The sequence below is a fragment of the Lepeophtheirus salmonis genome, chromosome 5 (genome assembly GCF_016086655.4).
Source record: "Lepeophtheirus salmonis chromosome 5, UVic_Lsal_1.4, whole genome shotgun sequence".
Classification (NCBI taxonomy): domain Eukaryota; kingdom Metazoa; phylum Arthropoda; class Copepoda; order Siphonostomatoida; family Caligidae; genus Lepeophtheirus; species Lepeophtheirus salmonis.
In genome coordinates this window covers 63,500,107-63,516,617 of record NC_052135.2, presented here as the reverse complement: position 1 = coordinate 63,516,617, position 16,511 = coordinate 63,500,107, and the positions used below count along the sequence as shown (strand labels likewise).

General features: G+C 32.2%; 1 protein-coding gene across 3 annotated transcripts in view; it reads right to left on the bottom strand.

Annotated features, from left to right (window-relative positions):
- LOC121117685 (ecdysone receptor) overlaps positions 1-16,145 on the bottom strand; it is a 41,580-nt gene extending 25,435 nt beyond the window's left edge. For 2 of the 3 annotated variants that reach the window (XR_011780350.1, XM_040712152.2), the window contains exon 1: positions 16,010-16,131. The gene's annotated coding sequence lies outside the window, so the exon portion shown is untranslated. Of the gene's footprint in view, positions 1-16,009 lie in introns of all 3 variants that reach the window. The other variant, XM_071888891.1, reaches the window with a different exon arrangement.
- Positions 16,146-16,511: the final 366 nt, after the last annotated feature.

Sequence of the window (16,511 nt, the reverse complement as noted above, 5' to 3'; positions counted from 1 at the left end):
CATCGCGACATATACATAATGTTTGTTTACAACATGTACATCAATTGAAGGCTCAGAATCTAAGCTATTCAGAATTAATCAGAACTTATTGATTTAATCAACAACAACTATTCAAAACTGTATTTTTATAAGGTCTCATTACTTTTTCGACATCCAGTGTAGAGTAGCTATTAAGGTGGCTTCCTATTGGATACGTGGAAATGGACTCCCCATTTTTTCAAAGTGATTAATCAAAGTTGCATTTACAGGGAGAGAATAGCTCTACGAAATTTTGTATCGATTTTTTTTTTTACTTTAAATTTGGACTTGGTAGAGCTTGTTATTCTAAATATTTGTAAATAATTATAAAATTCATGGCTAATTTGTAAATTCTAAGCAATTTTTAGAGTGTGAGTTTTATTGTTGGTATTATCATTATTCTTTCATTCGTGAGGAGAAAACATATGAATATAAAGTAGTGATGTAAATTGTGTGTATTTTTTAGTTGGTCCGCTATTTTGGAAAGAGTAATCTGAAAAATGAATTTTCTATTCCTCGGCTGTGTTCATTATTATTTTACTCCGGAGGAGTGAACTTCCTTTTCTATTAAATACAATTTCATTCAAAGCTCGATTGAACGTTTGTATTTGTATTAGACGGAGCAAAACCCTGAGGATTTGTTGCGGAGTTATAATTGTAAGTCCTTTCCCAACTCAGCGCAGAATTGAAAATCGACTTCGGAGTAATTCTTGCCAAACTACTTGTGTACTTCCTTCTCCTCCTCATCCCTCGAGACAATTGCTTATAGCTGATCTAATAAAACGTCATAACAGCTGGGCGGCTCTCTTCCAAAACTTTATCCAAATTGTCAGGGATTCCATTATGACAACAGCTTTAGAAAATAAAAATGTTATTCAGATTATCAACTAGAAAAAGCGGTTCCTCCTTTCTAGGACATGTTTTATACACCTCTAGTAGAAAGTGTAACCACGATATATAGGTGCTGGAACAGGAAGGGGACAAGAGGTCATTTACCCGCAACTTTTTGAAATGCAATGGCAATATAAAGTTGCATGAATCAAAGTATGGCGTCACTTCTATGAAACACCTTTCTCCCCAACCTTTAAATGGATTCCTGGTGATGAGTGAGGGAAACGGACGATTCATAGTCACGTAATCCTAAGTTTTTGAGACAGATAGTGACGTCATACAAGGGTATCCTGTATAAGTTGGCCCACACGTAATACTTTCTCTTTCTATCCCCAAATTGGAGACAGCGATAGAGGATAGTTCAAATTCAACTCTCGCAACCTTTTAATACTAAGGAAACAAATTTGGTACGTCAAGCGCAGGGACGCGAATTGAAGGGAAGAATACAGTACGAATTTGCACACATCGATTCTCGTGCAAAGTATTCCTGAAATTAATTATATTGTCATGATCGTGCTAGATATAAGAAAAAGTCTTAATGGCTTACATAATTAGATATGATCTCCTTCGGCCTCCTCTCTCAGTCAACAGATGGTCTCCAAGAGAACTCACCCCCACAACTTCTTCCACACAATCCCTAATCTACTTTCGTGACCCTTCGAAGTACTAACTGAACGAATAACTCGGAAAAGTCGAGAACAATGTATTCTTCGCTCCACTTCGCGTCTTGTCTTTCTCAGGCAAATATATTCTTCCCTTCACTTTGCGTCCCTACGATTGACGTACAAAACCTATACCCTTATTATTAAAAGGTTGCGAGAGTTGATTTTAAACTGTCCTCTGTCGCTGTCTCCAATTTAGGGATAGTCAGAGAAACTATGACGTGTGGGCCAACTTATTCAGGATGCCCTCATAAAAAACTATAAATTATTCGTTGGCTCAGTCATCACATGTAAATAAGTACACATACAAAAGGGTAAATACCCGTCAATAGTAACATATACGGGATGTGCTCAAAAAGAAAGGTGACAAGGACAAAATATTTGTTTATTCATCACTATTGATGATATCCCCTTCAGATACAATACACTTGTGCCAAGGTTTTTCCCTTCCTCGAAGTACTTCTCATAAGCACTTTTCGGTAAAGCCTTGAGCTCTTCTATCTATGCAGTCTTTGCCTCCTGAATCGTTGCAAATCTCCGTCCTATCATAGTTTTCTTCAGTTTTGGGAACAAGAAAATGTCACATGCGGTCAAATCCGGTGAATATAGAGGCATGATTGTGTTGTTGTTTTTGGCCAAAAAATACGACAATTCTTTTGGTTATAATTAAGTAGTTTCAGAACATACTTCGCTGACACTCGTCTCATGCCCAAAACGTTCGAACAAAAATTATGATAAGAGCCAACCAATATGTCAATATCCTCAGCAACTTCTCTGATAGTGATTCGACGGTTTTCAAAATAATTTTCTTCACTGGCTCAACGTTTTCTTCTGTTGTTGACGTGCTTGGGCGTCTAGAGCAAGGCTTGTCATTGGTATCTTTCCGAGCATCTTGGAAGAGTCACTACCACTTGTAAAAAAAAAAATATATATATACATAAGTTTCAACGTCTACCCTTGTCAACATTTCAAGTGTTTTGGAGGACTTAATTTCCATTTTTTAAACAAAATTTGATGCAAATTCTTTGATCCATGTTTTGAATAGAAAAAAATCGCCAAACACGCAAAATACTTCAGACTGTTATGGATCTCACAAAGAAAAGAAAATATTATATAACTGATACAGTAAATATATGTTAGTGGCGAGTGTATGAATATAAAAAATGTACCTTGCCCGCGCAATTTGAAAAGGCATCTTTCTTTTTGAACACACCTCGTATATGACAAATACAAGTTTAAAAACGGGTTCCCGTCAATAAATAGAAAATCTGAATACTTTTTTTAAAATTTTAATCCACGAGAAACGTATTAATAGCAGGGTAGGAACCATACACAAGCCATGTATGTATATTATATTTGCAATAAGCTTTCCTATAATAAAAAATAATCATAAAAAAATTCACAATGAAAAAAAAATATTTACATAATATTTTGAGAATTTTCATATGTTAAACATGGCAAAACAAATAATGTAAAATCAATTTATTTTATAAAGTCATCAAAGTAAATTCCTATTTTTAAAGTCTGAAACAGGATAAATGTAAAAAAAAATTATACACAAGTTTATAATCCACAAAAAACAACACTTTTAAATAATGTTGTACATTTGTTAAAAAAATCCTTCAAATTACCAATTTAAATAAATTTGGATTAACCGAAATTTGAACCATAGACAAGGTTTAAATTTAAAAAAAAAGTTGAATTTTTCTACATATACGAGCATCAACATATACAATAGAAAACAGGGTAACACACTAATTTATTACTTATCGTACGCATTAAGTCCCGTAACTACAGCTATATCTAGTGACAACCATCAGGTCTTTTTTTTTTTTTTTTTTTTTTTTTTTTTAATTGATAATTTGAGGAATTAGTTTTCTTTTCCTCCGCTGTTATCATTATTATCTAAGTCGTGAGTGGTGAACTTCTTTTCCTACTACCTTCGATTTTATTCAAAACCTGATTGAAGATTAGTGTGTGATCATAAAAGACGGAGAGTAATCTTGAATATTTTTTGCATAGTTATAATTGTAAGTCCTTGTTGGACTTGAGGATCGACATCGAATTAATTCTCATCATTGTCCTTTCCTTCTCCCCTCCTTCCTCGTCACAGCTGATTGTAGCTGATCTAATGAAACGTCATGACAGCTAAGCTGCTCTCCCCAAAACATTCCTCAAATTGTAAGGGTCACGATGTTGATTTTCAGTTGATTTTTTTAACATGCCCAAAATACACACAATTTTCATCACTATCCATATCCAAGGAGAAACACTCCAAATTCTATGATTCGCTTGAAATGATTCAGTTATAACATAACATTTAACTATAAACAATTGATCAGAACAACCATTTAGAAAGTAGTCCAAATTCTGCAATTTAAGTAGATTGAAATTTGACTTATGTTTATATTTCTGTAAAGTGCACAAACACCGGGTTTTTTTTTGTTTTGCTTTTTCCCACTGTCTTCCTGATTTTATGACAGTTTTGCTGCTTCCATGTTTTCTTATATGAAAAGAGTTTTTAACCCTTTATGGGGCACTCATAGAATTCGATGAGGGATCAGAATAGGACCGATTTGAATAAAATATTATTTTGGAGTTATGAAATTTTGGCTAAATTGCCAAATTATGAAGCTACCAAAACCAGTCACTTGCTCTAAAGATAACCAGCTGTCTTCCATCACTTCATCAATTGACTGTTTAGTAGCTTCAGGTTTATTTCTGAAAACAGATTTGAGGAAACGGAAACAAATTTTGAAAAAATTATGTATTTTGGAAGCTGGATTGTTGTCATTGAAGTAAATCAATCTCTTTAGAAGAATACATCATTTGTAAGATATCAGGTTCACAATTTGCGGGACTTTGATATCTGTAGCCCACTAATCTTCAATAGTAGGGATACTTGTAATACCCATATGCATTCGGATAGCTATAAAGATAGTAATTTCAGATTCATTTGTTGTGAATTAATACAAAAAAAAGGTTAACTGCATCAGGGTTTTCTAAAGTCCGTTCATCCTTGCTCTATAGTTGAAATGATTGGAAGAATATTAAAATCAAAGCTTTAGTGACTTACAAAAATGTCTTCTGATTAGCAAAATGAGTGTCACTTGGTTCTTGATTTCGTTATGTTGATATTACGAAGAGATTTTTTGAGCATCTTTAAGTTACCAAAAATATTGACTAGACCAATAATGGGTTATGAGAGTTTTAATAATAATTATATGTATGTAAGTAGCAGACTTAGTTTGCAAAATATAGATTATCACTAATTGATAATAAAACGGATAAACAAATCGATGTTAATAAACCGGATAAAATATCAAAAAGAATTCCTTAAAATTTCGTATTAATTATTATTATAGATTTCTAACTAAGTACCCTCATAAGGAAAATATATATATATTCAATAATGAATTACTAAATGCACATGACCTTGCACCAGTATAACAATCTATATGTATTGATCAAATCAGTAACTATGAAAAATATACATACTCACAAACAATTTTTCATAAAGTAAGTAGTTACATGTACAGGGCAGGGGCAGGAAAACGTGGACTGGAGAGATGGATTTAGAAATACATCAATAATTTTATATTTCCAATAATAGGGGAAAAAATAATGTTAGCAAGACATGTAGACGAGGCTTTTGCTAAACTTTTTTCACTCGATCTTATAACTTTAATTATCAATCACAGTTTTACACGTCACCTGAAGGTCATGCAGGAGTTGATGATACACAACTCTAAAAAGTTGTCCCATGCAGCAGCGACTATAGAGGACTTCAGTGAGTCCACGTTTAAGTATGAGGTCCTCAAAAGTGCTCCATATAGAAAAGTCGATTGGGTTTAAATCTGGTGAGGAAGGGGCGATATCTCTTTGGACCAGAATCGAGCAATGTTATTAACACATAACTTTTGGCACTTGGCAGACGTGTGAGAGGGGGGGCCGTTCTGAGTCCACACGTAGTTACCCTCCGGGTAGTTGATCTTCGGCCATGGTAAGATGGTGTACCTAAGCACCTTATTGTAAGCCTCCTGTCCTATATTAAATCCGGCCTTCAAAAGGAACAGAGACAGCCTCTTTCCATCCATATTTGGTGTGGTAAATCCCTTGGACCTCTTATTTTGTTCGCACAAGCCAGCGGTCGTTCCGGCGGTTGTAGAATTGATCAACTGTGAAAATCTTTTTTTCCCAAGAAGTTTTCACAATTGACCCATTGAGTCCATGTTGCATGTTGCCTCCTGGCTCTCATACCCTCTGTCAGAAGGTGACGTGGGATCCTTGTGAAACAAACTAATCCCAAGTTATGCTTTTTAGCCATCCTGATGGTCCTGGAAGCCAAAGAAAAGTCGTTGGCCAGGCGATTCATCCACTTGCTGGTGGGATTTTCCTTTATATTCTTCTCCAACCTTAACAAAAACTTTGTATCCCTTTTTAAATTATGCCCTCCACTTCCTGACATCCTGGAGAGGTCTTCTCCATTTTTCCTCATCTTCGCCAAGTAAAAAACCAGGCTCCTAGAACACTTAACAATGTCTATAATCTTTATCACATCAACTACAGCATCTAGGAGATATGAGATGCCTTTAAATTTATTTAAAAAAATTTAAAAATCCGCGTCTGTTCACAAGAAATTTTAAATATTAGTTTTTTTCTTTGAGGAAAAAATTAAATTTTTTGGATTTTTTTTTTTTTAAATTTAATTAAATTTCAAATAATACATTTTTGGAAAAAAACAATTGAAATTTTAAATTTTCCAGTAAAAAGCAAAAAAAAAATTATTTTTTTTAACACTGTAGATGCCTCTAATTTTATTCTATAAATTGGAAAAACCATAAGCTTAATTCTGAGAAGCAAATTTTTGAGTTACGACATTTTTTTTATAACCCCACGATATATATATAATACAAAAATAAAATCTAATTTATTAATAAAAAAATGTAAAATTTAAAAATTTCAGAGTTCAAAATATGAGTAAATATGCGTCAAACTTCGACAGTTGCAGTTTTTTATCAGAAGAAACACTTTTAGATCCTTAAGGTGGACTATCATATCTATCATGCTGCCACTCACAAATTATAATTACTAATTCATGAACTCGGTTTGTTTTTGACACTTATAACTCCGAGCAATGCCGTGTACTCCGGCTAGTACATAATAAAATAAGCAATATATCTCAATATATTGATTGATTAAAAGTATGTACAAAATGACTAATTATTGGTGTTGATACTTTTATAAGGAAAAAAAGAGCGCAAGAAAAGGCGAAAACGAGACGTATGTTACAATTTAATTAAGACCCTTGATAATATCAGCTGCCTGTTATATAATTCATTATGGGGGGCGGGGGAGACAGAGAAATTACTGCTATAAAAAAGAGACCTTTTACATTTGAGATAACATTAAAGTAGGCAAAATATCAAAATTATATTTAAACTCGTATATATTTATTTTACAATGCATTTATAAAACAATTTACACCATTATAGACGAGAATGCTTACTTGAGAGAAGGAAGTTAATACCAGAGCGACTTAATCAATAAAGAACAAAATAGAAGAAAGAGCACATGCAACAACCGATTTTCGTTTTCTAATTTTTAAACGTAGTTTTTTCGTTAGAGACATGTCAACTCTACTCATTAAATAATACGTCATGTGGTTAAAATATAATTCGTTGATATATTAATTTATATGAACAATATATTTAAATTTTTAGACAACCTGCAAACGGCAGCATACACAACAATATTATAACGACCTCTTTTTTTTTTTTTTAAATTGTTTACTGCTAATTCATTTTTGCACATTTTTTATAAAAGGAAGTGCCAGTGTGTTTGTATGTATATCAAGGTATTAAAATCTGATATACATAATTATATCTTCCTTAATGTAGATTTATATGTACATAAATAACTTCCTTATTTATTTATAAAAATGTATTTCTCGCATCTGAAACAAAATGTCAACAACACCCCTTACATATGAATATTTTAAATTACTTTTTCAAACTAAATCTCAAATTGGAGTAGTATTTTCAAATAGGATGTCAGGCCGTGTTTATCTTCTTTTTTTTTTACATCAATATGTAAATTATATATTTTGGAATAATATGTCCACTCACACCGTCACGGCACTAACACAAAAATGTACATTGTATTTTGGTGTCAACCGTGGATTTTTCTGTTTCTTTTCCCCTAATCAGAGGTTTGAACGTTGATTACTGGAATTATTATCCGCTTTCATTAAGTTCTGAACAATTGCAAGCAGTTATTGTATAATCATTCCACAGTTCGGGATAATTTGCTCTAGTCCAGTCTTAGGACCGGTCCTTTGGACTACCAGTACTAAAACTGATTAAAAAAAAGACCGTTGAGTGACGTGATCAAGTAGCGAACTAAATAAGTTATGGGCCCCGTCGTTACTTCGCCAACTCAAAAATAGCCTATGTATTTTGACGTCAGATGTAGATTGCCTCCCCTCGCTATTTCAGCTATTTAATAATGTATTATTATTAATAAATAAAAAAAGTAATTATATTATTAAATTATTATATACTCTTGCTCCGATTCCGAAAGAACAGGGATACAATTTTTTGTTTTGATCCCTTGTCGTTAATATAATATATATGTATATTGGAAAAGGTGAAAATCCAGTGTGAAATGGACATGTTAAAAGAAACCCGAATATCAACATGGTAACCCTTACAATTTGAAGAATGTTTTGGTAAAGAGAAAGAATAATTCTAATTATGTTTCATTAGATCAGCTACAGTCAGCTGTGACAAGAGAGGAAGGAAAAAAGGATGTTGTTCACTACTCAGAAATTAAATAATAATGACAACTCCTAAGGAAAATAAAATTCCTTCATAGTACTACCAATTACAAATTAACGGGCCAGCTAGAAAGTACACCGGATTTACATTATTGACCATTGTCTATGGGCCATTTTATTATTCCAATGATTAAATTTTGGCTATTATACAGAAATATAAATTTATAACTTCTCTTTTTATTAAATATTACTTAGTAATATTATATTTAACTATTGAATAAAATAGTATGTAGACTTTAATAATATGTAATTCGCTTTAAAAATGGCGAAGAAATTATATGACATTGATAGTTTGGGAGTACATAAAAGATAAATGACAGTTGGTATGATTTACTTATTTGGCTAACTACCAAGTAATTTCTGATTTTTTTGATGAAAGGTTACGAAATATAATAAAGGTAGCTGATTTGTAGGACTGAACAGGACCGGACCGAGACTGAACAGGACAGTATTCTTCAGTCCTAATTAAGGACCGACACAACACAACGTACTTACACTTATCTTAAGAAGATTAAATACAATTTTTTAGATATTTGTATTCATATCTTGTAATTTTGTTCCAAATGAGAATAATGCTGATGAAAATGATTTCCTCTGTTGATACAATTGTATGAATAATATAAACTAATTCCAATTAGTGCTGAATTTGAGTATTTATTAGACAAGTAAAAAAGCTCAAATATATTAAATCCCAAAAAATTTCTTAAAATATCTCGAACTTGCCCGAGATATGTTTTTGGGAAAATTCAACTTCACTTGAACTCAAACAATATAAAATTGAACATTATAGTTACGATTAGTCAAATTTAAAATAACAAGCATAAGGACAGTATAACAATGATTAAAAGAAGAATGGATATATCAAAAAGGAGGAAATCACATAACATGGTGATTCAGAATTAAAGTCCCAACAATAACAAAAAATGACTATTCACAGACTATGGTTTGTATTAGAATATGTATGGATACTTTTTTAAAGGTTTAATGATGTCCTACAATTAACCTATGATCTCATTCAATGTGCTTGACTTCACCTGAACAACTTGGAAGGAACGCATTTTCACTAACTTAGAGCTATTATACAGCTAAGTCTTGCAGAATTTTTATCTACACAGTTTCCACAGCTACAATAATAATAATAATTTATTTTTTTTCTGCCATTTTCCCTTCTCAAAACAAGGTTCATTTTAAATCATACAGTCTCTTGATTTTGATATGATGAATTGTTGAGGTTTGAAGATTATAATATGCAACGTCCTTAAAAATACATAGTATATTGCTCCGTTCCTAACTTAAACACGTATATTTACAAAATCTCTATAGATGTAGTAACCCGCCTTAAGAAGGATATATACATATATTTGGAGATATTGAGTGAATGCGCCTAACAAATAAAAGAACATTAATGAATACAATTATGTATCTAGCAATGCATACATACATATAATCAAGTGAACTCTTGAATAAAATCTACCTACGTACACCTCTCTATCAACATCTTCTTTGTTTTGTGACTGTCTGAAATTAAGAAATCAAGCAGAGAGATATGAGACTTGGCAAGTGATTATAATTTTTTTGTTATTTCCCATATACTCATAATACATAATCTCTCGTATAAGACTTAATTCTTCCTGATCATCCATAATACAGAATATATAACATAAATTTATTGTTTCATGATCATAGGAAAACAAAATAAGAATAAGACAGCAATTACTAATATAATTTTGTCTCCAATAAAATCAATTTTTGAAGTAATATAACAATGTGTTTAATCTCTTATAAACTCATATTAATATTTTATTTCGCATAATTCTTACAAACTTATTGAAATAGTAAAGATAAATTGTTTTTTCTCTACATAACAAGAAAATCGATCAATTTTCGAGCAAGAAAAAAAAAGGATATTGGTTGATAGAAATAAATAATCTAAAATATTGTATTGAAGGAAAAGGAGATATTGTGACCTTGATCAATTGAGGTATGTAACAAATATATATTAATTAGAACAGAGTTTTCCATAATGTGGAAACCCCCTGATCATAAGTGAAACGCTGTGCCCCCATAGGCGCTGGCACTGGGCGAACCTGTGACTATGGGGTGGGGATATTACGCCCCCTGAATAAATTTTAAAGAGACGGTGTTTTAGTAAATAATGAAATTGAGTTGTCAAAATTTTGAAGAATGCAAAAAATATGTCGTTTTTAAAACAAATGTCCTTAAAAAATATAGACTTCAAGTTGTGTCCAAAAAAAATCCTAGTCACGGCCCAAGAACTCGGGGGGAGGGGAAGAGGTCATTGATCCACCCACTTTTAAAAGAAAATAATAATGTCAAGTCATGTGATTGTGTTTTTATCAATATGTGACGTCATTTTTGGATCATCGTGGATGCGGCACGAATGTCCCTCATACACGACCCTCATTTCAACTTTTTTCTTCTTCTTATGATAGAATACAATGTTTCTATCTGCTTAGGTACCCCTTCTGAGGAACTTTCACGCCCCGAAGGGTCCGGCCCTCCTAGTTTGAAGACCACTGAATTAGACAAAATTCTGATCTATTTTAGATCGTTCATAATTACGAATAAAAAATAATTATTATTATTATCATTTTATGGACAACCATAAATACACTTAACAATATATTGAAAGGAAAATCAATTTTAATATGAAATTGGAGCCATTTTTGTTTACTTTCATAATTAATATTAATTAAGTTTTACTGCATTATTTTTACTTATAGAGATAAATGCATAATTTTCATCATATACCAATAAATTTTATAATTACTAAAACGTCCATCATACAATAGATTATAAAAATCAATCAACAAAGATAAACATAAATTAATCCCAAAAAATATCTTGTAATTCTGATATCCCTACATATGTGCCCCATCAACACAAAAAAAGAAAGCAAAATTGAGTGTGGAACATATTTGTATTATTCGACAAATTATCGTCAGCTCCTAATATTCTCATAAACCCTATGGAGGCGCCACCAATGGCACTTAAAGTAGCAAAAAAAGAATCCGAAATTGATATTTTTTTTGAAAGACTGTATCAGCCAATATTAAATCAAATAAAGATCCTAAACCATTGCCAAAATTCTTGTGTATCTTAAATTTTCCCCCGAATTTGAATACAAAGCCTATAATTGACTCAAATAGCTTGATAAAATATTAGATTGTGAGTTTATATGGAGTAATACATCATTTATCTTCTCATTTTTGTTCAAGATTGTTTTTATGTTAAGATGCAACATATTGCTATCAATATCTTAATTCGTTCTTTCAACCATTAGGAAAAAAAAAATGAAAAATGAATTAAATGTGAAAATAACAATAAAACATATTATTTCTACAATTACACTTTAAATCAATTTCAATAATAATTATAATTTATCAATCCATCAAAAAATATAATAGGTCTAGCATCTTTTAATTTTTGAAAATTATAAAAATGATTAGAGTTGATAATTAAGGTATAAACTTAAATTGTTTTATTTGATTCAGCAACCAAAATAATGTATATAATAGTTATTTATCTTTTTGTGCATTTCTTCGAGTAAAAACAAATGTATTGATTTGACACAGAAAATAATTTACTTAATACATTTTATAGATATAAAACAGACCATGGATCTTTTTGAATTAATAACGTTGATATTAAACCTAACTTGCTTATTTGTATGAGTTCTATTAATATTACAAAAACCATAAATAATGAAACCAAGTTAGCATTTTAATAACTAAACAATTAAGGTAGTATAATTTGACGATAATATTTCAATATTATTCCTCTAGAAAGCATTAAATGATTTTTTTTGTTATCATATGAACAAAATTAAACCTCACAACCCTTATAACGCACCTTCAATCTTCAAATTATACTACATAAATTGTTTAGTTATTGAAATGGTAGCTCAGTCTCATTTTTTAAAGCCATTAATTTTAGTTAATAAATATATTATAACAATAACCATTTATGTAAATGAATACTAGACGTGAATTGGTTTAAAATTACAAGATTTGCCTTACTTGATGAGCATTACACCTCTAGAAACCATATAATTTTCAAATTTTATAATTTAGTTTCAAATATATTAACTAATTTAACATCTCATATCACACAAGCCCATAGACATAGCAATATAATCTTGGTTTGATCTTGTACTTATAATTTTTTTTATCAAAGTCAGAGGATATAATGTTCGAGATATTTAGAGTCGTGAAGTTCAACCACATTTTTTTATAACATAACTTTTTTTTAAATTTGTTGAATAGCTATGAACTGATGCATTATCTACATCCATCGCCTAAATGGTTTACGAACTACAATCCAAAACAGAAGTATCTTCAAGACGAGTTTTGATCAATTTCATAATGAAAAAGAGCTCAGAATTCAGAACTGGATTGAATTATAGATTTGAAATTTTATTTTTGAGTTTCTTAATAATATGTAATTTAATATACCAAATTTCATTCAAATTAAACGAAAAAATAAAATCAAGTGTACATTTTTTATGGGTAGGAATGCAGGGTGTCCACGATAAATTGGAACTACTTTAAACTTCATCCAGATCCATAATGTGGATATTCGGGGTTAAATCATACTAATATAAAAGGTTGCGTGAACAATACACCATAACTTCCACCACAATTGTTTTGACAACAAACAATAGTCCTCATGGAACAAGCAAGGACAGACGCCATCCTCGAATTGGCTCGCGCGGGACACAAGCCCTTTTCTATCTACAAGCTTCTTAACTACCCCAAGTCCACGGTGTACCGGGTCTTCAATGCCTGGGAGGTTGAGGGGGAAGGTCTGCCGCAAGGCCCACAATATGAGAAGTGACCGAATCCGCATTCCTCGCTTCCTTGAAGGCCTCCGGAAGTCCATCAAGGCTTCGCCGGGTACTTCCTTGTCCAGGTTGGCCAAGAACCGTGGAGTGAGCAAGTAGTTGGCCTCCAAAGCTATGAATGAGGACCTCGGGTACAGGTCATACCGAATGGCCAAACAACACATCCTCACGGCATCCATGAAGGCCACCAGGCTCACCAACGGTATGATGACCTGAAGAGCCATGGAGGAAGAATCATCTTCTTCTCCGACGAGAAGAACTGGACTGTCGACAGAAGCTACAACGTCCAGAATGATAGGTGGCTTGCCAAGGAGAGAGACGAGGTCCCTACGGTCTTCAACACAAAGTTCCCGGCCTCCGTGATGACCCTGGGTGTCATCTGCAGCACCGGTGAGGTGATGCCTCTATTCTTCTTCAATCCCAAGGAAAGGGTTAACGCGATAAGGTACTGCGAAGTCATGGAGGAGTTCGTCATCCCCTGGATGAAGGATACGGCCGCTGGGAGGGAGTTCATATTCCAATAAGACTAAGCGCCCGCACCCATCGCCATGAGGACCACTAACCTCTTCCAACTCCCATGACATCACTTTCTGGGATCGCAACACCTGGCACTCCAAATCAGCCGACCTCAATCCGTGTGATTACTACTGGTAGGGGAAGTTGGAGAGGGAGGTGTTCAAGATCATCCACAAGAGCATCGCGGCCCTGAAGGGCTCCATTACGAGGGAGTGGAATGCTGTCGATTCCGCAGAAGTCGTCAGGGCATGCAAATCCTTTAGGGGCAGGATGGAGAATATGGTGGCTGCTGAAGGAAGGACATGTTGAATAAATTTATTGTTTAATATCATGTCTAACTTTTTCATATTAACAAATCCACTTCAAATTCAATTTTTATCAAGCAGGTTGAATTTTAAGATAGTTCCAATTTATCGTGGACACCCTGTAGATAGCCTATACTTAAATATAACTTGTGTACAAGTTGCTACATGTATGAGCAGATTGTACAAGATGCAGTATAATCAATTATTGTATTAACGTAATCTCAAGTACTCTAAATTATTCATTATGATTGCAACTTGTACAACAAGTTACAACTTGTACAAAACATATATATATATTTATATATATGTTGTATAAATGTTGCAACTTGTATAAGCTCCTTGTACAAATGGCAATTTATTCGTCTTAAAATGCATTATTTTATTAGAGTATTGGTAATTCTAATCACTAACTAATAATTGATACTATCAATTCATTTTGATCCTTTTAAATTACATAGATATTTTGTATTTATGAGTAATATAACTGTGGGTTTTTTTACAATGTGCCCCTTAATATTTATATTGTTGTAATTTGTATCAAAATAGTTAAAAAATACACAACTAATATATCAATCATTTTATGCAATATATAGTATTTTGCATTTATATATTGCATTATCCTCATCCCAAGTACTTTAAATGCATCCTTCATTTAAAATTATTCATCTCATTTTTTGGATGTAACTTGTACAGTCTAAAAAAGTTGCAACTAGTACAAAATTAAACTTTGTACACAAGATATATATTAATCTTTGGAAATGAACAAAAGAAAGATTCCACAAAAATCCATGGGAATAAAGATGAGTTAAAAAGTAGAGAGCGACTTAGTGCATCTACTAAGGGACCGGATAATGGGTTTTTGCGATATAATACCAGACTGATTACATCCAGAAGTTACGAGACTGTTATAAATATGAACTAACACTTAATTATTTTGGCATGTAAATGGTGGATTTTATTTAAAAGTTCATAAAATGACATAACGAAACTTGGACTGATCAAAATAGGTTATTATTATGAATGTAGTTCACTTATAGTCATTATGTAATTTCCTTAATTATGTCAAATAGCTTGAACAATGAAATGCAGTATATATTTATATAAAGTGTACCATTAAGTGAATGATACAGGTATCAAGTCGAACTTGTAAAAAGTGTTCCACACCTGGATATCACATACTAATTTATAATATGCGATGAAACAGTGCAATATGTATGTATGTATATAGCACCTCCATTACAACGTGTTAAAAGAGACATGAAACATGATTTTCCCTCTGATGAAGGCGATCAAAGAATATTGAATAAAATAGAGCATTTATATAGGAATTGTTGGAGTATTCTTGTGCCGTAATTGTGTTGAATTATTTGAGTGATGAACTCAATGATAATCCTCCTAATAGTAATAAGCAACGATATGTCATTTTAGAATATAATACTTCCATAAATTTCTCTCATCTGTATTGAGAATCGTTGATGACTAATTTAAATTATTCTATCCAGTTTATATTGAATCTAGACCTACAAAAATATGAAACAAGGACATGCATCCCTTTAAAAAAATATATATTTAGATAATTTTATCAGCAAGAAAAACTGGAAAAAAAATCCTCATTTTTTTATAGAAAAGCGACATCGGTCGTATTATCCTACAATGATTATATATATTGAACAACCATGTATTTATAATGTGAGAAATCCACCGAGTAATATCAGAGCGGATCCCTGCATTATGTTTTGGAAGTGAACGCCAGGCGGCGCACAAGACAGATGTATCATGTATGTGAATGTCTGTACTTTCATTCCTTAAAGGCAAATGACCTATATTGAACTTGAAGGATATTAAGACTCTTTTCAATGAAAATTGATTCGCAAAAAAGGGGGAAATAAGATGAAAAGATGGAAACAGGTCTTACCCTATCAATGCACCCTTTAATTTTCCAAAATTCCTTATAAAACACGGCAAATATGAATTTTTAGAAATCATTTTTTCCCTTTCAACAACACATCTACACCGCCATTTTGACTATTCTTCTTTCCTTTTATTTCCTTGCCTTTTCTTTATCGTAGTATGGGCTGATTGCTGTACAGCTGCCAAACTGCCTTTGAGGAAAGAGCGTCCTCTCGTGTAGAAATAATGTTTCAAGGTTTTTATATAAGAGTTTTGTTGAGCTTGTACGCGGGCGACGATGACATCATCCATAGATAGTAAAAATTATTAAAATCGAAAGTCATCATCTCATTTCCAATATTGGGAATCTAATTTTACATTCTGAATGTATGGGATGGTTTAGAAATATTAAACGTAATATGATTTAAATGAATGAGCTCATTTTCTTTAGTTTATTACTTGAGGCTGTTTATTTCATTATAAGTATTAATTACTCTACTAATTATTTATATTATTTTAATTTATCA